The 27,159-nt window shown below is 40.9% G+C and overlaps 1 long non-coding RNA gene across 1 annotated transcript; it reads right to left on the reverse strand.

Moving 5' to 3' along the window:
* Window positions 1-1,882: 1,882 nt before the first annotated feature.
* Window positions 1,883-15,384, reverse strand: LOC145713366 (uncharacterized). The gene is made up of 3 exons (XR_014136472.1): window positions 15,346-15,384; window positions 10,737-10,809; window positions 1,883-2,445 (listed from the first exon to the last, which is right to left on the reverse strand). It is a non-coding gene; the product is annotated as an uncharacterized LOC145713366 (long non-coding RNA).
* Between the last annotated feature and the right edge of the window lie 11,775 nt (window positions 15,385-27,159).

The raw sequence follows: 27,159 nt of genomic DNA on the forward strand, positions 1-27,159 counted from the left end.
GGCTTACTAAATGTATGAAACAACAAAAACAACAAAATATGGTTTCCATTGAAGCTACTCTTAGCATATACTAACTCATGATACAGTCACCTTGAACATTAAAATAGAGATCAAAGTAACACAATAGGGGTACTGTCTCCCATTTGGAAGTGTATGAAAATGCATAAACAAAACACAAAAATACAACAGTTATTTGTATACTTAGGCAACAAAACAATTGATGAATATGATCCAAAATCTTATACCTATAAACAGGGGTTCAGCACCATAGGAATCAAACCTGGGTTTTCCATATAATTACGAGATTTTCATTCTAATTTTAAATCAAAAATCATTATGTTGATCATACCTCAGAATCATAATGAAAGCTTAATCACATAAAAAAAAGAGATTATAATGACCTCATATTGCCCTAGTAATTTTTATACAAATACCTACTTCATATGGATGATGAAACTGAAACCAGTACCATGGTAACCATCATGTTACTTGCTAGTAAAACAAAATTTGAAGACACCACCAAAAATGACGTCAGGGCTATAATTCCTATGCAGAACAGATTTCATCCAGCAGGCCAAAGATGGCTACCCTCAGAACATCCTACTTGAATGACTGGCCCTTGGTTGTTCCCTGGGATCTTGGATTTAAGGAGGGTTCCCACCATTCCCTAGCTGGTTAAGAGTGGTTCACTGTGCCTAAGTGCTGGTACAAGCAATGTCCTTAAGGCTGTACACTTGATTTCCTTGGTGGAAACCTGGAATTTTGGGACATGCTAAGGAGAAGATGCCTATGTGATTAGCATTTGATGAAAACCTCGGGCACTGAGTATCCATAAGCCTCGTACTGGCAGACAACATTTCACTTGTGCTGTCCTAATTTCATGATGGAGGAATTTAGCACATCCTGCTAACTCCATAGAGAAAGGATTGCTGGAAGCCTGCGCTTGGTTTCCTCTGGCCTTCACCCCATGCACCATTGCTCGGTGCTCATTGGCCTTTCTAGCCTGTCCCCATACCAAGCCACACGCATGACTACAACTATATGCTGAGTCCTGTGAGCTCTTCTAGTGAATAATCAAATCTGGGTGTCATTGGGATGCCTCTAACACAACTGCATTATATGGAATTTTATTGTTTCGGTTGATGTCTTTCACGTGGTTACAGTCAGAAGGTTATGTCACAGAATACCTTTCCTGGAATCTCTTTTCTTGGTGTTTGCCTTGAAAATTCCTACATCCCTACATATCCATTTGAAGAAAGGTTTAAAAGGAATAGATGAAATCATGATGTCAGAAAGTGTGAAACAAGCAACAATCTTATTTTACTCTGAAAAAAAAAAAAAAAAAACAGAGAGAGAGAGCAAATCCTGGTGATTGCCCCTATGTTCTACCATATAAAAGTTCTCTGAAATATGAAAAGTCAGTTAATTTTCTCCAACTACCTAGGACTTAGTTCATTTTTCTGGCAGATAGGAATCAAAGAAGTAACAGGGATCATTCTACAACAATCAGAACTGTCAGACAGAATATGAAAACATACTACTGATTATAGTGTTCTTTTGTTTCTTTTCCTTATGTTCCTAGAACATTAAAAATATAGTTCACCTATTAGAGGCAGTTATCGCCAAAATAATCAAAACTCACAAATACGGCATCCAAAATGTCAGATGAGTTATCTTGATGTCTCCCTATCTGACCCTCCTTCCAATTCTCTTATTTTGCCCTAAATGATACTACCGTATGAAGTACCCCCATTTTATATGGCATTAACGTATATACATTTATCACTGACTACAAATGCTTATGTTCGTTCACCCATGGTAGTTAGGACATAACTCTGCATCATCAGCTAGGTCAGTCCTTAATGTCTTGCCAACAGTGAGGATCACAGTAAGAGTGGGGACATTTGGGGATACTACTCTGACAAATTCTGGTACGAGAAGCTCACCTGATAGTGTTGCTGCACTTCAAATAGTCTGCTCTTCCCTTTAAAGGACTAGTGTATTTTACCACCTTCCAGTAGAAACACAATACACACCGGCTTACTTTCCTTCATTTACTCCCTGTAGTCTCCGCCATTCACATCATTCCCTGTTTGGCTCGTCTCTTCTTTCCTGAGGTTCCTTAGGCCTTCCAGTGTGTTGAAAGGGAACTAGCCATTTAGGTCCTTTGGTGGCACTCTCAATTTAATCTGTTGCTGACACCACATACGATATGCAACTTATCTCCTTTTCACATCTCTTTCTCTTTCCTATGCACTTAACAGGCCGTTTTCTTTAGATATTAGAATATATCAGTATTCCTGTTTGAAATCAACATTCTGTCAAATGACCTTTGAATAAAATACAGTTCTTACCTTCTACTTGTCCATTTAATACACTTTGCCCTTTCTGATCCACAGCTCCAGAGACATGAGGAACATCTTTGTTGGGCTTCTCAGACACACACTGTTAAAAGTAGCATCAGTAATGAGTTGCGTGAAGACTTCCTAATCCTTTTCCAAGAAAATATCTGAATTTATGATTTTAATAACTATCAGACTTGCAAATAAGAAAACCGTATTGAACACCAAAACATTTAAATACAAAACCTCATATATGCTCTCTTGATTCAGCGTCCCTTTGAATCTTCATTTGGCTATTGACTCTCTAAACTGATCATGGAAGGCCAGAATAAATACTTTCAAAGGCAGAAGCCTGGCTTGTATGCAGATTTCAAAAAGGAACTAACAAAACCCCTTCCTTTGCATTCCTGACCAAAATAAAAGGACATGTGAAATAAGTTTTGAAACAAAATCTTTAAAAGTGTACTTGCTATAAATGAAAACTGCTTCTAGTAAAATGGCAGACATTTGTTTCAGTGTCAATTCATACCTCACATGATCAGAAACTTTGGAGTATATCATGCTGTGTATCAACAAAACACTGTCGTAGCTGCTGCTTCGTTTAGGTAAACAGAGGCTTGACCTTTTTCTTGACGAAAGAAGGGTTGGATCGAATGGCAAAGTAGTAAGAAAAACTTTTCTTAAAATTATGATGAACTAGTAGCAGAAACAATGTAGATATAGGTATGGAACTCTTCAGAATGTGTAGTAAGCATTCAAACGGCAAGTATAAGAACATGTATGTCTTAGTCACCTAAAATGTGCCAAGCACTCATTTCACTATGCACATTTTCTTTTTTACACACAACAACAATAATAATGATGATGATGATGGAGTGAGCCTTCCTACAGCTTGGTCACTCTAAGACGTTGGAGTAAAATGATGATCCGTGGTCCTCTCTGTCCAGAATGTCCCTCGCCACGGTCTACACGACTGGTCCTTCTCATCTTTCACTTGGCACCTTTTGCCACTCTCAGATCTTTTCTGACTACCAAAATTCCCACTCCCACTCTCATCCTCATCCTCACTACAAACGCCCCCAATATTCTCTCAACTAACATCGTCCATTCCCTACCGATGAAGCCTTTATAGTGACTTATAACAGATTGCTGTTGACTTACTTTTCTGCTCCGACCACAACAACCTAAACCCTCCACTTGTACACTCAGTAGCTAACTGCTTGGTACGTACTCAGTATACAAGGACCAATTAATTAAGGTCAAAACATTTACACTAATCTCACTGAGAAGATCTCAAAAGTACCAAATCACTATACCGTTGGCCCTTGAACAAAGCAAGGCTTACGGGCTCTGATGGCCATGCCCTCGAAAATCCACAAATATCTTTTGAAACCTCAAAACCAAATCAAAAAAACAAAAATTCCTACCGAATTTCCTACTTTAAAAGCGATCACACTTAAAAATCAAAAAGTATATATGTATTGAAAACCAGAACATTAAAGCAGAATCGCTTGTATATGCTCTCTAGGTCTAATCTACCTTTTCGGCCTAGTTTGGCCATTGATTCTGTAAACTGAGCATGGGAGGTCAGAGTTAGGATAACGGAATGCTGAGCTTACCAACAATATACACAGTCGATTAATGCATGTTTTCCCTGTTATATGTATTACATACTGTATTTTTACACTATAAACTGAAGGAAAGGTTACTAAGAAACTCGTAAGGAAGGGGTGCTGGGTGGCACTGTCGGTTCAGGGTCAGGCTCTTGACTTTGGCTCAGGTCATGATCTATACTTCCTGAGTTGAACGCTGACAGTGTGGAGCCTGATGAAAATTCTCTCTCTGCCCCCACTTCCCTACTCACGTGCTCTGTCCTCTCTCTCTCTCCCAAAATGAATAATTAAAAAAAAAAAAAAAAAAACCAAGATGCAAAAGAAAATCATAAGGAAGAGAAAATATGTTTACAGGATGGTACTGTATTTATTGAAAAAAATCTGTATGTATGTGGACTCCCACAGTCCAAACGCATCTTGTTCAAGGGTCAAATGTATACCTTTATGATGTCATCGCTAAGAGCTTACGGGAACTTATTATAGCCCCAAATGAGAACATCAAAAACCCATTCTAACTTTGCCATTCTTTTCTGGACACAAGGGCCATTTTATTGGCCTTTGAACATCTTCCCATGGAAAACAAGTATTCTTTGGGGGGCCTGGGTGACTTAGTCGATTAGGCACCCAACTTTGCAATTGCGAAAAGCAAAGCAAAAGGTGGAGGGGGGAGTTAAGATGGCAGGGGAGGGGATCAGAATTTCCCTTGTCCCTCAAACACAGCAGTATTGAGGTCACAACACTTGGAATACCAGGAATACAGGCTGCAGAGGGACAGAAAAATCTCCGCAGGTGCAGAGTGACAGCTTGGCGGGACAGAAGGGTGTGTATGAGAATTGGGAGAAATAAAATGGGCAGCACAGGCATGCAGTGGGGGAAGGCCTTTGGTGGAGAAACGAAAGGAAGGTAGAGAGAGAGAGGCTGTGGCAAGTGCATTTGGATATGAGAAAGCCTGTCCGGACCACAGACCAAGGAGAGGTCCAGAGAGCCAGTTTCTACTTTGGAAAACAGCCGTAGAGGGTAAAAAACAGAATTTTCAAGGTGGCCACACTTTCTCTCGACCAAAGCTACCACCTCCCATGCCTGGTGGGGAGGGAGCCGCCCCTAGGCTTGGTAGCAATCTCAGGGCTACACTGGGAGAGAACACCTTGAGTATGGTGGAAAGGGGAGGTATTGCCCTGCCCAAGGGAAAAAGACCGTGCAGGCACGAGCCAGAGGCCCTCTGTCCACTGGGCAGAGTGGCGCAACTCCACTACCAGGTCCGAGCAAAGCGGGATCCTGCAGGGTTTTGAATCCCAGCTCAGTACTCAGGTGGCACAGGGGACTGTGCAGCAAGGCAAGCCGGCTCCCCAGGCTATTCCGTGAGGATAGCCTAAACAGTGAGTTTTGAGACACCTCGTGTGGGCAGGATAGATGGGGTGTCGCCATGTCTCTCCCCATGACCAACATCGTGGGGCTTCAGGGAATGGACAGTGAGCCTCAGTGAAGGCAGGCCCATTACACCAAACCCTGACACTCTGTGCCTCGTAACTGCTTCTCTATAGGAGTGAGACTGACACTGATGGGACCAGATAGCCCCTGCTCTAGACCAGCACAGCCACCAGTCCCAGGCACCAATAGACAACTCTCCTCCGGTTTTCTATCTTAGTTTGTTTGTTTGTTTGTTTGTTTTCGTTTGAGTTATTATTCTTTTGTCTTTCCTTTTCTTTTTTAATGTTTATTTCTTCATTTTGAGAGAGAGAGTGAGTGATCAAGCAGAAGAGATGCAGAGAGAGGGAGAGAGAGAGAATCCGAGCAGGATCCATGCTCTCACTGCAGAACCTGTTGGGGGTTTCGAACCCACCAACAGCGACAACATGACGTGAGCCAAATTCAAGAGTCAGACGCTTCACCTACTGAGCCACCCAGGCGCCCATCTTTTCTTTCCTTTGCTTTCCCTTTCTTCTCTTTTCCCTTTTTTCTCTTTCTACTCTCCTCTTTCCCCTTCTCCCTTTGGAAACAGCCTAGTAGTCTCGAGTTGACGTGGGTCAAAGCTAATTATATATCTACATTTATCTCTATATCTTAATATATACCTATATATCTATACACAGATATATCTATAGATATATCTATATATTTTTTTCCTTTGATCCTCTGTTCTGGTTCTTTGTTTGTTTGATTGTGCATTTTCTCTATACTTTTCTAGATCTCCTTCTTCATTTTCCTCCCTCTCTTTCTGGATTAAGCCCTCTAGCTCCTTTGAGTCACTTCCTGGTCTTTTTTTCAACTCCAGTCATTTCTCTTTTTGTTTGGGCTAAGGATTCTTCCCCATCTTCTTCCCCTTTTTTCCAGGATTACTTCAACAAACAAATCAAAGCACACCTGTTGGAAGGCCCAAACCGCCACTCCAAGTAGCGAGAACAGCAGCCAAAGACGCACCGAAAGAGTGCACACAACACACTCAAAAAAAATTTGTTCAACTGCCAGGCCCTGGACAGTGTAGGGGGTCTTTTTATTACAGTAGTACTCGCAGGTGTGGGACACAGAACAAGCTATTAACACACATAAAGGGCAGGAATCTAGCCAAAACGACGAAATCGCAGAATTCCCCTCAAAAAAATTCCGGGAAGAAAGGACAGCCAGAGAAGGGCTCAAAAGAGACAGAAACCATATATGTGAGCACATTTTTGGAATGACACTCATAAGACGCATAGTTGCGCTTGAAACCACGCATAGAAGACAGCAGACAATCTACTGCTTCAGAGATCAAGGACCTAAGGAATCGTCACGATGAACGCTGAACATGAAATGGTGTAAAGGAGATACAAAGTAAACTAGATGCAGTGACAGCAAGGACGGGAGAAGCAGCAGACAGAATCCGTGAAACAGAAGATACAATTGTGGACAAAGATGAAGCAGGGAAAGGAAAGGAAGGAAATGACTAGATCACGAGGCAGGTACTAGAGACCTAGGTGATTCAGTGAGATGAAATATTAGCCAGATCCTAGGAGTCCCAGAAGAAGAAGAGTGAGAGAAAGGGGCAGAAGGTTTTTTTTGAACAACTTATAGCTGAGAGCTTCCCTCATCTGGGGAAGGAAACGGGCATCCAAGTCCTGGCGGCACAGAGAATTCCTTTCCAAATCAACAAACCCAGGTCAACACCACGACATGCCATAGCGAAACTGGAAAACTACAAAGATAAGGAGAGGATTCTGAAATCAGCTAGGGACAAACGGGTCTTAATCGACAAGGGAAGACACATAAGGGTAGCAGCAGACCTGTCCAAAGAAACTTGGCAGGGCAGAAGGGAGGGGTAGGAAACGGTCAATGTGCTGAATGGGAACATCTGCGGCGAAGAATCCCTTCCCAGGCAAGGCTGACATTTAGAACAGAAAGAGAGAGAAAGGCTTTCCCAGACAAACAAAACCTAATGGAGTTCATGACCACTAAACCAGCCCTGCGGGAGATCCTAACGGGCGACTCTGTGAGTGGAAAGCAGCAGAGACTACAAAGGACCAGAGGCCTCACCAAAAGCATGAAACCTTCAGATAACACAATGACACTAAATCCATATCTTTAACTAATCACTCTGAATGGGAATGGACTCAATGCCGCAATCAAAAGACACAGGGAATCAGAATGGGTAAAACACAAAACAAAACCAAACAACAAGATCCATCTATATGTTGTCAACAAGACACTGATTTTAGACCCCAGGACACCTCCAGGTTCAAAGTGAAGGTATGGGGAACCACCTATCATGCTACTAGAAGTCAAAAGAAAGCTGGAGTCGCCACACTTCCACCAGACAGACTAGATTTTAAACCAGAGACTGTAGTAACAGATTCAGAAGGGCATTGGATCATAATTAAGGGGTCTATCCATCAAGAGGAGCTAACAATTGCAAGTGTTTATGCCCCCAAAGTGAAACGCCCACACATATGAATCGATTACTCACAAACATGATTAAATGTATACATACAAATACCATGATTGTAGACGACTTTAAGACTCCACTCATGGCAAAAGGCGGATCGTCAAGGCAGAAAATCAGTAAGGAAACACAGATCCAATGTGTCATTGGACCAGATGTATTCAGATATACATAGATATATATTGGCCTCATATATATACATTTATATACATGGATATCAACACCGATATATTAAGATCTTTTCATCCAACAGCAGTAGAACGCACATTCTTCTTAAGTGCACATAGAACATTCTCCAATGTCTCCAAGTGACATCCTGGGTCACAAAACAGCCCTCCACAAATATAAAAGGACTGAGATCATACCTTGCATATTGTCAGATCACAACAACGAGCACTTGCTCATTCTTTCTCTCTCTCCCTCCCTTTCCAAGAGAAATGCAAACATTTCAAAAACATTTATCTCAGCCCCTTCCAAGAAAGAGAAAAACAAGAATAATAAACCTTGTGGGGCAACGAGCCCTGGATGGAAACCACACACAGACAGTAGAATTCCATAACCAATATGTTGACAATGGAGTTGACAGACAGTGATGTACTAAAAGAACAGACACTAAAGAAATAGTTTCTGCAAGGACAAATTAGGGTAGGGGTAAACCATTAAAAACGAGCCCGGTGCGGGGAACACATATGTGGCACAGTCAGTTCAGCATCCACCTTCAGCTCATGAGTCATGATCTCACGGTTTGTGGTTATCAGCCCCACGTTGAGCTCTGTGTTGACAGCTCGGAGCCTGCAGCCTGCTTTGGATTCTGTGTGTCTCTCTGTCTCTGCCCCTACCCCGCTTGCACTCTGTGTCTCTCTCTGTCTCAAAAATAAATAAACTTTGAAAAAAAATTAAAAATACCGTAATAAGCATGGGTTGAGAAGAGGGAAAAAGGAAAAAACAAAACAAAACAAAACAAAACAAATGACCAATCAATCAAGCATGAGCTTAAGACAAAAAAGAAAAGGAAAAATGTGAGCCAAAGAAGGTAAGTGGAAACAACATACATTTTTCAACAGGTACATAAGTAGGATTGGGAATATACTATGAAAAATAGTCCCTTTTAAACCTTTTAAAGATATATGTCTTTATATATGTGTGATATACATATATATATATATATATATATATATATATATATATGTATGTGTGTGTGTGTGTGTGTGTGTGTGTGTACGTATAGGTGTACATAAATATGTATACATATAAGTGTGTATTTATATATAAGTGTAAATATATGTGTATATATGTGTATATTATATATATCTCTACCTATATCTATCTATCTATATCTATCTATCTATCTATCTATCTATCTATCTATATCCATATCCATCTATGTATCTATGTATATAATATTTATGTAAAAGAGAGGCTTTGATTCACAGTATATCCCTAATAATACTGACTCTTATCACTCTACAGTTATCTGGTTATAAATACTGTAATAAAGAATTTAATTTTTTTCACTATAAATAAATTGTTCAATTCCTGGCATCTATCGCTTCCGAAAAGCTAGAAATTATTACTAGACTAACAAAAGAACAGAAAAAGAGAGGTTCCTAACACGTCAACATTCACTATGGAGAAAGAATTGGGAATGAGAATTCTAGGAAGAAATGGGAACATTTAAAGGATGTAGGTAATGGGACACAGATGGGGTTCAACCAACAAAGGCTGACGACTTTTTCCCTGCACTTCTAAGCTCACAATGGGAGGATACTAAAAATATACTGTAACCTTCTTTCTTATGTAACTCCTGATTGCCTCAATAGGATTCATTTGCGTGTATACATGTTAAACACTAAAACGGAATATAAACTGAAGCCTGACTTTTTAAATTCACATATTTAATTGTGATATATCATGCGTATTTTGTTACTTTTCAAACTCCATTCTACGGAATTCCATTTCCCTACTCATTTGTTCACATTCAAAAACCATGACATTGCTTCTTCCAAGCAAGACTTTATTTTAGGAGCTCCAGGAGTCAAACCAGTGCGTTTCCTAACCTCCAGGAGCTTATCATGATTTAGGGGCTTTGAAATGAATACTGAAATAAATATCAGATGTCTGAAACTTTAAATTTTAGAATCTGACACAAGGACTAGGAGGAGATAGTGTTCAAAGCTAGAATGGGCAAGATTTCTGAAATTAGAAATTTGACACCTTGGCTATGAAGAGCCTCTGCCCATAGAGCTACTCTTTTCAGCAAAATACGTATTCTTCGGGGAGATGCACAATTTTAACTTACTCTTCATGGAGTTATTTCAAAACTACAGGGGAACACCTTTGTAAGGTAAATGTTGAGAAATAATGTAAACATCTAAATTTCTACATTTTCTAATATGGTTTTATTCTAAATGTAGAACAAAGGATAGAGCCAAAGGAAAATCCTGTATCTCACCAAAATAAAACTTGCCCGGGGCGGGGGGCAACCTACAATAGATACTTGGACCCAATCACGTTTCATTTAGGCGTGAGTATTATCAGTCATGTTACGATCACAGTAAGAATCCTTATCCTTAAGCAAACGTCATATTGCCTCCATTGTGGGAAAGCTTGTCCCAATATAATTTGACGGTCATTATATATTTTCCAGCCCATTCTTTTATCAGCCTCCACCTGTAGGATTTACCAAAGTACAACAAAACAAAACAAAACATTCAACGCGTCATGTATCTGTAAAGTGGTTTGTTCTTGCCAACTTTCCATGACACACATAAAATGATGATACACAGGCTCCTCTTAAATTTTCAGAGTGAATAAGGGAGAAAACTCAATTCAGAGCAGGAAAGTGAGTTTCACAGGAGGGTACTTTACCTTGGTACCAAAATCTAAGTCTTGGCTAGATGAGGTAGACCATGAATCGTCAGGACCAGGTTTGTCGGAAAGCCTTTAGAGCAAAAAAATACAACAAACACATGTTCATTCATTTAAAAACAAAATTTAAAAAAGTTAAGGGAAAGGTCACCTATCTGTTTATTCCACGAAGTTTCTTGGTATAATGAAAAGTTGGCCTCTGGTTTTGTCATTAAGTTTTATTTTAATTCCGGTAATAGGAACATCCAGAGTTATAGTAGTTTAAGTTGTACAAAATAGTGATTCACCAACTCCATACTCACCCCGTGCTCATCATGACAAGGGCACTCCTTCATCCCCATCATCTCTTTCACCCCTCCCACCACTCACCTCCTCTCCACAACCATCCGTTTCTTCTCTGCAGGTAAGAGCCTATTTCTTGGTTTGTCTCCCCTTTTGTTTCCTCCCTTTGCTCGTTTGTTGCTTCTTAAGGGCTACATGAGTAAAATCATATGGTATTTGTCTTTCCCTGACTTTGCTTACCATACTACCCTCAGGCTCCATCCAGGTGATTGCAAATGGCAAGATTGCATTGTTTTATGGTTGAGTAATATTACAGTGTGTGTGTGTGTGCATGTGTGTGTGTGCGTGTGTGTGTGTGTGGATATACATATACACACACACATACATTCATATAGGGCTTCTTCTTCGTTCACTCAGCTGTCAATGGACGCTTGCGCTGGCTGTTGGAAATAATGCCGCAATAAACACAGGAGTGCGTGTGTCCCGTGGAATTCTTGTTTTTGTATTCTCTTGGGTAGTATCCAGTAGTGCAATTACTGGATCATAGGAGAGTTCTGTTTTTAATTTTTTGAGGAACCTGCATACTGTTTTCCACAGGGGCCGCACCCATTTGCATTTCCACCAACGGTGCAAGAGGTTTCCTTAGTCTCCACATCCTCGCAAACACTTGCTTCTTGTGTCTTGGAGTGTAGCCATTCTGACAGGTGTGACGTGGTATCTCGTTGTAGTTTGGGGGAGCATCTTTTCATGTGTCTGTTGACCATCTGTATGTTGTCATTGGAAAAGTGTCTGGTTATGTGTACTGCTCATTTGTAAACTGGGCTTTTTTGGAGGGGGGTGATGTTGACATGAATCAAGTTTTTAGACATTGTGAACACTAACCCTTTACTGGATTTGCCAAATATTTCCAAATTTGTTCTCCCATTCCAGAGGTTGCCTTTCAGTTTTGACTCTTTCCTTTACTGTGCAAAAGCTTTGTAGGTTGAAGTAGTCCTCAAACTTTATTCTTGTTTTATTTCCCTTGGCTCAAGAGACATAAATAGTAAAATGTTGCTACAGCCAAAGTTACAGAAATGACGGCCTGTGCTCTCTTCAAGGATTTTTTTTTTTTTTTTATGGTTTCAAGCCTCACACTTAGGTCTTTAATTCATTTTGAGTTTATTTGTGTGTATGGTACAGAAATTGGTCCAGGTTCATTCTTTGGCATGTGGCTTGTCCAGTTGTCCCAACACCATTTGGCGAAGAGACTGCCTTTTCCCCACTGGATAGTCTTTCCTGTTTGTGGAAGATGAACTGACCATACAGTGGTGGATTGATGCCTGGGTTTGCGGTTCTATTCCACTGAGCAATGAGGCTATTTTGTACGCCAGTACCCACAATACTGTTTGGATACCACACACACACAAACACACACGCAGACACACACACACAATGAAATATTACGCAGCTCTAAATGAGAATGAGATCCTGCTACCTGCAACATCATGGATGTACCTAGATGGCATGAGGATAAGTGAAATAAGTCAGACAGAGAAAGACAAATCCTCTATGATTTCACTTCTGTGTAGAATGTAAAAAGGGGAATCAATGAACAAACAGAGCAAAAGCAGAAACACACCCATAAATGCAGAGATTTGACTCTTGCCAGAAGGGAGGGGAGGTGGGGGGATGGACAAAATGGGGGAAGGGGAGAGGGAAGTTCAGGGTTCCAGTTATAGAATGAATAAATCACAAGGCTCAAAGGTACAGCATAGGGAATCTAGCCTGTGGTATCGTAATAGCCTCATACATTAACAGATGGGAGCTACGCTTATGGCGATCACGGTGAAACATCCAGAGTTGTTGCATCACATATTACATTGTGTGTCACGTAGACCTCCGTTTAAGTAAACGTATCGAAGTTTAGGTTTCTATGTTATGAGTGGTAGTACTAACTAGAGATTGAAAGACTCAAAGTTCCCAAGGCCAACTTTGTTCCCACACTGGTCTTGCCTTACTTAGGTCCATAATAACTAGCAAGACACTCCAAGCCTTCAGGGGCATTCAGCTACCCAAGGAGGGAGACTGTGATCAAAATGGTCCTGGTAGTTGTGCCTCTATTTCTCTATACGCTGCCTGAATATTTTCTTCCCTATGAGCTCCCACTCCTACATCACTCTTCAGCACGGTTCTGTGGCATTCCCCAACCTTTCAATCTGTAGCCTATGAAGCCATACACTCCTACAACAAGGATGGGCTCCAATGACCGAGGGTAGGGACCATGTCCTGCTCCTGGAGAACAAGCGAATTGGGAGCCTCACTCATCCACACAGTCACCTCAACATAGGCATGTTACCACCGATCCAGATGAAGCTCCCTTGCTGATTTCACAAGTCAGACCTACCCCTGCCCAGCCCTACAAGTACATGGGAAGGGCATCACAGATTTAGGAAAAGAGGTGGAGTGAGGAGACAGCTTGCCTTGGGCCATACATCTCTGATGTTCGGAATCTTCACCCCCACCCCCAATTCCTTGAGAGGATCTAAGCTATCCTCCCTCAGTTGGGGTGGAAGTAGGGGATATCATATTTCTATCTGCTGTAAACAGACTCTTCCCAGAAGCTCAAATGATTTTTAATCTCTCTCATCAGAAAATCTGAGGTATGCTCGCACCTTTAATGAAACCAACACACACAAAAGCAGAAAACTGATCACGACCCTCTTGAACTCTCTATTTGAATATGCCTTTCTAAACAACTCCCCTAATCCTGGGTCCTTCATTCCTGTCATTCACCTTTATCTCACTTGGCATAACCCCCCAAATTCTGACATCTTTTCTCAAACTCGTATTCCTAACCAACTCAGTGTTGTTCTCCTTGAAACCTGGTCTCCTCTGCTAATTCGATTCTTACCCTCCTTCACTCTATTCATTAGACCCACTCCCCAGCCTTCTATTATTAAAACAGTTGCCTGCAAGATCAAGACAAAAAAGAAGGAAGGAAAGAAAGAAAGAAAACCAGAATTTAAATCGCATTTCTGTCACTTATCATATCCAAATAGGTCACTTCAATCTCTTTTGAGTTTCCAATTCTCCAGGGAAACAACCATTGGGCAAGGAGGTGAAACATAGGTTGACGGACCAGAGGGTGTTTTGAGGAATTAATCTCTGAGGTTCCCTAAATCTGGAGACTCTAAGTGCTTTTGATTTGGCCTCTGGAATAATGGAGAGTCCTTAAATGGCAGAAGTAGGGAAATTATTGGAAAAAAAAAAGAAGAAATACCAAGGAAAAAAGAGAAGAAAGTCAAAAGGCAAAAACACAGTACAAAAAGTCATTGGAAAAAAAAAAATCCAAAAAAACCCGAAAAGATTCCTAGAACTAGACAAGGATACTAGCCCAAAGGGAAACCAGCCTGGGAACTTAGGCAACAGAGAATCATATAGCAATATCCTCGAAATAGAGAGTGAGTTTAGTTAATGTAACATGGTCTACAACTAAATATCCTTCCCTTACAGAAAACTCATTTGTCTCAAGAAGAGGGGATATCACTACATGTAAGGAGTTGCCTGATGACATCTTGCTTTTTATGGAAAAGCCTTGACACCATGGCCATAGCTGACAACCACCCTAAAATCTCGGATGGTAAAAACAAGGGACTAGTTACCACTGCACTAATGACTTTGGTTGGCACTAGTGGTCAAATATATGAGGCCAAATGCTTGGACTAACCTGGGTTCTTAAGCAAACCCTAAATTAGTGTTCCGACATCATTACCTTTGACATTCTGAGTTGATCTGCCCTAGGATCTGTATCCTCATCTCAGTGCTGCTGAGGAACCAGGGAATGGATGTGGAAGCTTCACGGGCTGATGGGCAAAGCCCCTCAGCTACCCGTTAACTATGGAATCATGGTCGAGTCGTCAACCTCCCTGAACCACAGTTGCCAAAGTAATAAAATGTAGGCTACAACAGCACAGCTACTTGGCAAAGCTATACAATGACTATATAACTGAACAGATGTTACCCATAGGATATAGTGTCTGGTCCAGTGTAGAACACGCAACAACTGCTTTTGTTCTCTGCGTTCCCTTAGGAGACACATAATTTTCAGTTCATTCATTCCCTTCCCTTTCCTTTCATTATCCGTTTCATTTCATTTCATTCCTTTATACTTTAAGAGTGAGTGCCCACAGAAGTCGGGAAAGATATCCTAAGGAGGCTGTGAGCGCAAAACCCGACGGGGGGCTTGAACTCACAAACCTGAGTTGAAATCAAGAGTCACACCCTTAACCGACTGAGCCACCCGGGTGCCCCAGCAAATGTCATTTTTACAAATCCATAAATATCCTACCTGGCTATAGAATCTTCCTCAGCATTCTTATCTGCTCCTAAAGATGAAAGCAAAATACATGTTAAATCAACAATCGAAAAATAGAGGAAAATTACAAGTGTACGGCTTATGATTTGTTAAAAAGTATTGCTTTGGGACCACACCTGGAAACCACACTACACTGAATGGTAATTATACCATTCGTAGGCTTAAAGCACTAAGAAATCTTACTTTCTCCTCTATATTGACCAAGAGCAAGAATGGGTTTTATCAGAATTTGACACCTACAGGGGGACTGATGTTTACAATGGCCATCACTGACCGACACTGTGACACTGGAGGAAACTGGTATCGTTAGGAGAATGATTATCATGAGCTGACAATGTCAGACTGAAACTAGCATGATTTTTCTGGACTTTCAGTACTAGAGGAGTTGAAAGAGAGTATCTTTGTTTTGCTGTAACACGGCAGAACCTCCCCAGCTCTTCAACAGACACTCTTCAGTTTTAGGAGGAAACACCCCCTCACAAAGTGTGCTCTATAGCTATTGTACTTTGCAGCATGGCCAAACCATAGCAAACAGACTCTCCCTCGTCTTATTTCCAATGGCAACGTAAGAAGGAAAGATTTGGCATTCCACTTTGATATAGTTCTAACCTCTTGAGGCTGTCTCCTTCCATTGCTAGAGAGTCTATCTAGACCCACCGCACATCACAGAGGAGGATGATCCCAATGTGAGTGCTCTGTAGTGGTTCATGAGGTCATTTTTCTCAACCCTCCCCATTAGGTGACACACATCTAGAGAAATCATACTTTTTGTCATGGAAGGCAGAGGTCATCAGATCCTCTACTGATGAGCAACTAAACAAAACAAAGGGCAAAGAATATCTTGAATGCCTACATTCAATTACCAGGATATTTTCACTTTCTAAACATTCAAAGACATCCACTCTATGATTCTAACTACATGACACCTGGAAAGAGCAAGGCTATGGAGCTAAGGGTTGGGGTGAATGTAGGGAGAAACGGGCACAGCACAGAGGACTTTTCAGGCAGTGGAACTCTTTCACACGGTACCACAAAGGTGGATTCACATCATTACACCTTTGTTAAGACTCATAGAATGTATAACACCAAGGCTGAACACTAATGCAAATTAGAGACTTGGCCTCCAAATGAAGAGTTCGTGTCCAGAGAAAATGCACCACTGTTGTCAGGGTGCCTGGGTGGCTCAGTTGGTTCAGCGTCCAACTCTGGATCTGAGCTCAGGTCATGATCTCACAGTTCATGGGATCAAGTCCTGCATCAGGCTCTGGGCTGACAGCACAGGATTCTTTCCCCCCTCTCCCTCTGCCCCTTGGCTGCTCACACGCATGCATGCTCTCTCGCTCAAAACTCAACCAAGGAACTGAAAAAAAAAAATTCCTACTCAAAATGGACCACTGTCGTGCAAGATGTTAACAACAGGGGAGGCTAGGCGTGTACGGGAGCATGGTATGGTATATGGAGACTCTGTACTTCCTATTATATTTTGCTGTGAACTTAAAACTGATGTAAAACATCAGGCTTACTAAATGTATGAAACAACAAAAACAACAAAATATGGTTTCCATTGAAGCTACTCTTAGCATATACTAACTCATGATACAGTCACCTTGAACATTAAAATAGAGATCAAAGTAACACAATAGGGGTACTGTCTCCCATTTGGAAGTGTATGAAAATGCATAAACAAAACACAAAAATACAACAGTTATTTGTATACTTAGGCAACAAAACAATTGATGAATATGATCCAAAATCTTATACCTATAAACAGGGGTTCAGCACCATAGGAATCAAACCTGGGTTTTCCATATAATTACGAGATTTTCATTCTAATTTTAAATCAAAAATCATTATGTTGATCATACCTCAGAATCATAATGAAAGCTTAATCACATAAAAAAAAGAGATTATAATGACCTCATATTGCCCTAGTAATTTTTATACAAATACCTACTTCATATGGATGATGAAACTGAAACCAGTACCATGGTAACCATCATGTTACTTGCTAGTAAAACAAAATTTGAAGACACCACCAAAAATGACGTCAGGGCTATAATTCCTATGCAGAACAGATTTCATCCAGCAGGCCAAAGATGGCTACCCTCAGAACATCCTACTTGAATGACTGGCCCTTGGTTGTTCCCTGGGATCTTGGATTTAAGGAGGGTTCCCACCATTCCCTAGCTGGTTAAGAGTGGTTCACTGTGCCTAAGTGCTGGTACAAGCAATGTCCTTAAGGCTGTACACTTGATTTCCTTGGTGGAAACCTGGAATTTTGGGACATGCTAAGGAGAAGATGCCTATGTGATTAGCATTTGATGAAAACCTCGGGCACTGAGTATCCATAAGCCTCGTACTGGCAGACAACATTTCACTTGTGCTGTCCTAATTTCATGATGGAGGAATTTAGCACATCCTGCTAACTCCATAGAGAAAGGATTGCTGGAAGCCTGCGCTTGGTTTCCTCTGGCCTTCACCCCATGCACCATTGCTCGGTGCTCATTGGCCTTTCTAGCCTGTCCCCATACCAAGCCACACGCATGACTACAACTATATGCTGAGTCCTGTGAGCTCTTCTAGTGAATAATCAAATCTGGGTGTCATTGGGATGCCTCTAACACAACTGCATTATATGGAATTTTATTGTTTCGGTTGATGTCTTTCACGTGGTTACAGTCAGAAGGTTATGTCACAGAATACCTTTCCTGGAATCTCTTTTCTTGGTGTTTGCCTTGAAAATTCCTACATCCCTACATATCCATTTGAAGAAAGGTTTAAAAGGAATAGATGAAATCATGATGTCAGAAAGTGTGAAACAAGCAACAATCTTATTTTACTCTGAAAAAAAAAAAAAAAAAAAAAAACAGAGAGAGAGAGCAAATCCTGGTGATTGCCCCTATGTTCTACCATATAAAAGTTCTCTGAAATATGAAAAGTCAGTTAATTTTCTCCAACTACCTAGGACTTAGTTCATTTTTCTGGCAGATAGGAATCAAAGAAGTAACAGGGATCATTCTACAACAATCAGAACTGTCAGACAGAATATGAAAACATACTACTGATTATAGTGTTCTTTTGTTTCTTTTCCTTATGTTCCTAGAACATTAAAAATATAGTTCACCTATTAGAGGCAGTTATCGCCAAAATAATCAAAACTCACAAATACGGCATCCAAAATGTCAGATGAGTTATCTTGATGTCTCCCTATCTGACCCTCCTTCCAATTCTCTTATTTTGCCCTAAATGATACTACCGTATGAAGTACCCCCATTTTATATGGCATTAACGTATATACATTTATCACTGACTACAAATGCTTATGTTCGTTCACCCATGGTAGTTAGGACATAACTCTGCATCATCAGCTAGGTCAGTCCTTAATGTCTTGCCAACAGTGAGGATCACAGTAAGAGTGGGGACATTTGGGGATACTACTCTGACAAATTCTGGTACGAGAAGCTCACCTGATAGTGTTGCTGCACTTCAAATAGTCTGCTCTTCCCTTTAAAGGACTAGTGTATTTTACCACCTTCCAGTAGAAACACAATACACACCGGCTTACTTTCCTTCATTTACTCCCTGTAGTCTCCGCCATTCACATCATTCCCTGTTTGGCTCGTCTCTTCTTTCCTGAGGTTCCTTAGGCCTTCCAGTGTGTTGAAAGGGAACTAGCCATTTAGGTCCTTTGGTGGCACTCTCAATTTAATCTGTTGCTGACACCACATACGATATGCAACTTATCTCCTTTTCACATCTCTTTCTCTTTCCTATGCACTTAACAGGCCGTTTTCTTTAGATATTAGAATATATCAGTATTCCTGTTTGAAATCAACATTCTGTCAAATGACCTTTGAATAAAATACAGTTCTTACCTTCTACTTGTCCATTTAATACACTTTGCCCTTTCTGATCCACAGCTCCAGAGACATGAGGAACATCTTTGTTGGGCTTCTCAGACACACACTGTTAAAAGTAGCATCAGTAATGAGTTGCGTGAAGACTTCCTAATCCTTTTCCAAGAAAATATCTGAATTTATGATTTTAATAACTATCAGACTTGCAAATAAGAAAACCGTATTGAACACCAAAACATTTAAATACAAAACCTCATATATGCTCTCTTGATTCAGCGTCCCTTTGAATCTTCATTTGGCTATTGACTCTCTAAACTGATCATGGAAGGCCAGAATAAATACTTTCAAAGGCAGAAGCCTGGCTTGTATGCAGATTTCAAAAAGGAACTAACAAAACCCCTTCCTTTGCATTCCTGACCAAAATAAAAGGACATGTGAAATAAGTTTTGAAACAAAATCTTTAAAAGTGTACTTGCTATAAATGAAAACTGCTTCTAGTAAAATGGCAGACATTTGTTTCAGTGTCAATTCATACCTCACATGATCAGAAACTTTGGAGTATATCATGCTGTGTATCAACAAAACACTGTCGTAGCTGCTGCTTCGTTTAGGTAAACAGAGGCTTGACCTTTTTCTTGACGAAAGAAGGGTTGGATCGAATGGCAAAGTAGTAAGAAAAACTTTTCTTAAAATTATGATGAACTAGTAGCAGAAACAATGTAGATATAGGTATGGAACTCTTCAGAATGTGTAGTAAGCATTCAAACGGCAAGTATAAGAACATGTATGTCTTAGTCACCTAAAATGTGCCAAGCACTCATTTCACTATGCACATTTTCTTTTTTACACACAACAACAATAATAATGATGATGATGATGGAGTGAGCCTTCCTACAGCTTGGTCACTCTAAGACGTTGGAGTAAAATGATGATCCGTGGTCCTCTCTGTCCAGAATGTCCCTCGCCACGGTCTACACGACTGGTCCTTCTCATCTTTCACTTGGCACCTTTTGCCACTCTCAGATCTTTTCTGACTACCAAAATTCCCACTCCCACTCTCATCCTCATCCTCACTACAAACGCCCCCAATATTCTCTCAACTAACATCGTCCATTCCCTACCGATGAAGCCTTTATAGTGACTTATAACAGATTGCTGTTGACTTACTTTTCTGCTCCGACCACAACAACCTAAACCCTCCGCTTGTACACTCAGTAGCTAACTGCTTGGTACGTACTCAGTATACAAGGACCAATTAATTAAGGTCAAAACATTTACACTAATCTCACTGAGAAGATCTCAAAAGTACCAAATCACTATACCGTTGGCCCTTGAACAAAGCAAGGGTTACGGGCTCTGATGGCCATGCCCTCGAAAATCCACAAATATCTTTTGAAACCTCAAAACCAAATCAAAAAAACAAAAATTCCTACTGAATTTCCTACTTTAAAAGCAATCACACTTAAAAATCAAAAAGTATATATGTATTGAAAACCAGAACATTAAAGCAGAATCGCTTGTATATGCTCTCTAGGTCTAATCTACCTTTTCGGCCTAGTTTGGCCATTGACTCTGTAAACTGAGCATGGGAGGTCAGAGTTAGGATAACGGAATGCTGAGCTTACCAACAATATACACAGTCGATTAATGCATGTTTTCCCTGTTATATGTATTACATACTGTATTTTTACACTATAAACTGAAGGAAAGGTTACTAAGAAACTCGTAAGGAAGGGGTGCTGGGTGGCACTGTCGGTTCAGGGTCAGGCTCTTGACTTTGGCTCAGGTCATGATCTATACTTCCTGAGTTGAACGCTGACAGTGTGGAGCCTGATGAAAATTCTCTCTCTGCCCCCACTTCCCTACTCACGTGCTCTGTCCTCTCTCTCTCTCCCAAAATGAATAATTAAAAAAAAAAAAAAAACCAAGATGCAAAAGAAAATCATAAGGAAGAGAAAATATGTTTACAGGATGGTACTGTATTTATTGAAAAAAATCTGTATGTATGTGGACTCCCACAGTCCAAACGCATCTTGTTCAAGGGTCAAATGTATACCTTTATGATGTCATCGCTAAGAGCTTACGGGAACTTATTATAGCCCCAAATGAGAACATCAAAAACCCATTCTAACTTTGCCATTCTTTTCTGGACACAAGGGCCATTTTATTGGCCTTTGAACATCTTCCCATGGAAAACAAGTATTCTTTGGGGGGCCTGGGTGACTTAGTCGATTAGGCACCCAACTTTGCAATTGCGAAAAGCAAAGCAAAAGGTGGAGGGGGGAGTTAAGATGGCAGGGGAGGGGATCAGAATTTCCCTTGTCCCTCAAACACAGCAGTATTGAGGTCACAACACTTGGAATACCAGGAATACAGGCTGCAGAGGGACAGAAAAATCTCCGCAGGTGCAGAGTGACAGCTTGGCGGGACAGAAGGGTGTGTATGAGAATTGGGAGAAATAAAATGGGCAGCACAGGCATGCAGTGGGGGAAGGCCTTTGGTGGAGAAACGAAAGGAAGGTAGAGAGAGAGAGGCTGTGGCAAGTGCATTTGGATATGAGAAAGCCTGTCCGGACCACAGACCAAGGAGAGGTCCAGAGAGCCAGTTTCTACTTTGGAAAACAGCCGTAGAGGGTAAAAAACAGAATTTTCAAGGTGGCCACACTTTCTCTCGACCAAAGCTACCACCTCCCATGCCTGGTGGGGAGGGAGCCGCCCCTAGGCTTGGTAGCAATCTCAGGGCTACACTGGGAGAGAACACCTTGAGTATGGTGGAAAGGGGAGGTATTGCCCTGCCCAAGGGAAAAAGACCGTGCAGGCACGAGCCAGAGGCCCTCTGTCCACTGGGCAGAGTGGCGCAACTCCACTACCAGGTCCGAGCAAAGCGGGATCCTGCAGGGTTTTGAATCCCAGCTCAGTACTCAGGTGGCACAGGGGACTGTGCAGCAAGGCAAGCCGGCTCCCCAGGCTATTCCGTGAGGATAGCCTAAACAGTGAGTTTTGAGACACCTCGTGTGGGCAGGATAGATGGGGTGTCGCCATGTCTCTCCCCATGACCAACATCGTGGGGCTTCAGGGAATGGACAGTGAGCCTCAGTGAAGGCAGGCCCATTACACCAAACCCTGACACTCTGTGCCTCGTAACTGCTTCTCTATAGGAGTGAGACTGACACTGATGGGACCAGATAGCCCCTGCTCTAGACCAGCACAGCCACCAGTCCCAGGCACCAATAGACAACTCTCCTCCGGTTTTCTATCTTAGTTTGTTTGTTTGTTTGTTTGTTTGTTTTCGTTTGAGTTATTATTCTTTTGTCTTTCCTTTTCTTTTTTAATGTTTATTTCTTCATTTTGAGAGAGAGAGTGAGTGATCAAGCAGAAGAGATGCAGAGAGAGGGAGAGAGAGAGAATCCGAGCAGGATCCATGCTCTCACTGCAGAACCTGTTGGGGGTTTCGAACCCACCAACAGCGACAACATGACGTGAGCCAAATTCAAGAGTCAGACGCTTCACCTACTGAGCCACCCAGGCGCCCATCTTTTCTTTCCTTTGCTTTCCCTTTCTTCTCTTTTCCCTTTTTTCTCTTTCTACTCTCCTCTTTCCCCTTCTCCCTTTGGAAACAGCCTAGTAGTCTCGAGTTGACGTGGGTCAAAGCTAATTATATATCTACATTTATCTCTATATCTTAATATATACCTATATATCTATACACAGATATATCTATAGATATATCTATATATTTTTTTCCTTTGATCCTCTGTTCTGGTTCTTTGTTTGTTTGATTGTGCATTTTCTCTATACTTTTCTAGATCTCCTTCTTCATTTTCCTCCCTCTCTTTCTGGATTAAGCCCTCTAGCTCCTTTGAGTCACTTCCTGGTCTTTTTTTCAACTCCAGTCATTTCTCTTTTTGTTTGGGCTAAGGATTCTTCCCCATCTTCTTCCCCTTTTTTCCAGGATTACTTCAACAAACAAATCAAAGCACACCTGTTGGAAGGCCCAAACCGCCACTCCAAGTAGCGAGAACAGCAGCCAAAGACGCACCGAAAGAGTGCACACAACACACTCAAAAAAAATTTGTTCAACTGCCAGGCCCTGGACAGTGTAGGGGGTCTTTTTATTACAGTAGTACTCGCAGGTGTGGGACACAGAACAAGCTATTAACACACATAAAGGGCAGGAATCTAGCCAAAACGACGAAATCGCAGAATTCCCCTCAAAAAAATTCCGGGAAGAAAGGACAGCCAGAGAAGGGCTCAAAAGAGACAGAAACCATATATGTGAGCACATTTTTGGAATGACACTCATAAGACGCATAGTTGCGCTTGAAACCACGCATAGAAGACAGCAGACAATCTACTGCTTCAGAGATCAAGGACCTAAGGAATCGTCACGATGAACGCTGAACATGAAATGGTGTAAAGGAGATACAAAGTAAACTAGATGCAGTGACAGCAAGGACGGGAGAAGCAGCAGACAGAATCCGTGAAACAGAAGATACAATTGTGGACAAAGATGAAGCAGGGAAAGGAAAGGAAGGAAATGACTAGATCACGAGGCAGGTACTAGAGACCTAGGTGATTCAGTGAGATGAAATATTAGCCAGATCCTAGGAGTCCCAGAAGAAGAAGAGTGAGAGAAAGGGGCAGAAGGTTTTTTTTGAACAACTTATAGCTGAGAGCTTCCCTCATCTGGGGAAGGAAACGGGCATCCAAGTCCTGGCGGCACAGAGAATTCCTTTCCAAATCAACAAACCCAGGTCAACACCACGACATGCCATAGCGAAACTGGAAAACTACAAAGATAAGGAGAGGATTCTGAAATCAGCTAGGGACAAACGGGTCTTAATCGACAAGGGAAGACACATAAGGGTAGCAGCAGACCTGTCCAAAGAAACTTGGCAGGGCAGAAGGGAGGGGTAGGAAACGGTCAATGTGCTGAATGGGAACATCTGCGGCGAAGAATCCCTTCCCAGGCAAGGCTGACATTTAGAACAGAAAGAGAGAGAAAGGCTTTCCCAGACAAACAAAACCTAATGGAGTTCATGACCACTAAACCAGCCCTGCGGGAGATCCTAACGGGCGACTCTGTGAGTGGAAAGCAGCAGAGACTACAAAGGACCAGAGGCCTCACCAAAAGCATGAAACCTTCAGATAACACAATGACACTAAATCCATATCTTTAACTAATCACTCTGAATGGGAATGGACTCAATGCCGCAATCAAAAGACACAGGGAATCAGAATGGGTAAAACACAAAACAAAACCAAACAACAAGATCCATCTATATGTTGTCAACAAGACACTGATTTTAGACCCCAGGACACCTCCAGGTTCAAAGTGAAGGTATGGGGAACCACCTATCATGCTACTAGAAGTCAAAAGAAAGCTGGAGTCGCCACACTTCCACCAGACAGACTAGATTTTAAACCAGAGACTGTAGTAACAGATTCAGAAGGGCATTGGATCATAATTAAGGGGTCTATCCATCAAGAGGAGCTAACAATTGCAAGTGTTTATGCCCCCAAAGTGAAACGCCCACACATATGAATCGATTACTCACAAACATGATTAAATGTATACATACAAATACCATGATTGTAGACGACTTTAAGACTCCACTCATGGCAAAAGGCGGATCGTCAAGGCAGAAAATCAGTAAGGAAACACAGATCCAATGTGTCATTGGACCAGATGTATTCAGATATACATAGATATATATTGGCCTCATATATATACATTTATATACATGGATATCAACACCGATATATTAAGATCTTTTCATCCAACAGCAGTAGAACGCACATTCTTCTTAAGTGCACATAGAACATTCTCCAATGTCTCCAAGTGACATCCTGGGTCACAAAACAGCCCTCCACAAATATAAAAGGACTGAGATCATACCTTGCATATTGTCAGATCACAACAACGAGCACTTGCTCATTCTTTCTCTCTCTCCCTCCCTTTCCAAGAGAAATGCAAACATTTCAAAAACATTTATCTCAGCCCCTTCCAAGAAAGAGAAAAACAAGAATAATAAACCTTGTGGGGCAACGAGCCCTGGATGGAAACCACACACAGACAGTAGAATTCCATAACCAATATGTTGACAATGGAGTTGACAGACAGTGATGTACTAAAAGAACAGACACTAAAGAAATAGTTTCTGCAAGGACAAATTAGGGTAGGGGTAAACCATTAAAAACGAGCCCGGTGCGGGGAACACATATGTGGCACAGTCAGTTCAGCATCCACCTTCAGCTCATGAGTCATGATCTCACGGTTTGTGGTTATCAGCCCCACGTTGAGCTCTGTGTTGACAGCTCGGAGCCTGCAGCCTGCTTTGGATTCTGTGTGTCTCTCTGTCTCTGCCCCTACCCCGCTTGCACTCTGTGTCTCTCTCTGTCTCAAAAATAAATAAACTTTGAAAAAAAATTAAAAATACCGTAATAAGCATGGGTTGAGAAGAGGGAAAAAGGAAAAAACAAAACAAAACAAAACAAAACAAATGACCAATCAATCAAGCATGAGCTTAAGACAAAAAAGAAAAGGAAAAATGTGAGCCAAAGAAGGTAAGTGGAAACAACATACATTTTTCAACAGGTACATAAGTAGGATTGGGAATATACTATGAAAAATAGTCCCTTTTAAACCTTTTAAAGATATATGTCTTTATATATGTGTGATATACATATATATATATATATATATATATATATATATATATGTATGTGTGTGTGTGTGTGTGTGTGTGTGTGTGTACGTATAGGTGTACATAAATATGTATACATATAAGTGTGTATTTATATATAAGTGTAAATATATGTGTATATATGTGTATATTATATATATCTCTACCTATATCTATCTATCTATATCTATCTATCTATCTATCTATCTATCTATCTATATCCATATCCATCTATGTATCTATGTATATAATATTTATGTAAAAGAGAGGCTTTGATTCACAGTATATCCCTAATAATACTGACTCTTATCACTCTACAGTTATCTGGTTATAAATACTGTAATAAAGAATTTAATTTTTTTCACTATAAATAAATTGTTCAATTCCTGGCATCTATCGCTTCCGAAAAGCTAGAAATTATTACTAGACTAACAAAAGAACAGAAAAAGAGAGGTTCCTAACACGTCAACATTCACTATGGAGAAAGAATTGGGAATGAGAATTCTAGGAAGAAATGGGAACATTTAAAGGATGTAGGTAATGGGACACAGATGGGGTTCAACCAACAAAGGCTGACGACTTTTTCCCTGCACTTCTAAGCTCACAATGGGAGGATACTAAAAATATACTGTAACCTTCTTTCTTATGTAACTCCTGATTGCCTCAATAGGATTCATTTGCGTGTATACATGTTAAACACTAAAACGGAATATAAACTGAAGCCTGACTTTTTAAATTCACATATTTAATTGTGATATATCATGCGTATTTTGTTACTTTTCAAACTCCATTCTACGGAATTCCATTTCCCTACTCATTTGTTCACATTCAAAAACCATGACATTGCTTCTTCCAAGCAAGACTTTATTTTAGGAGCTCCAGGAGTCAAACCAGTGCGTTTCCTAACCTCCAGGAGCTTATCATGATTTAGGGGCTTTGAAATGAATACTGAAATAAATATCAGATGTCTGAAACTTTAAATTTTAGAATCTGACACAAGGACTAGGAGGAGATAGTGTTCAAAGCTAGAATGGGCAAGATTTCTGAAATTAGAAATTTGACACCTTGGCTATGAAGAGCCTCTGCCCATAGAGCTACTCTTTTCAGCAAAATACGTATTCTTCGGGGAGATGCACAATTTTAACTTACTCTTCATGGAGTTATTTCAAAACTACAGGGGAACACCTTTGTAAGGTAAATGTTGAGAAATAATGTAAACATCTAAATTTCTACATTTTCTAATAT

Source organism: Panthera onca, chromosome F1 (genome assembly GCF_046562875.1).
Source record: "Panthera onca isolate mPanOnc1 chromosome F1, mPanOnc1 haplotype 2, whole genome shotgun sequence".
NCBI classification, from domain to species: Eukaryota; Metazoa; Chordata; class Mammalia; order Carnivora; family Felidae; genus Panthera; species Panthera onca.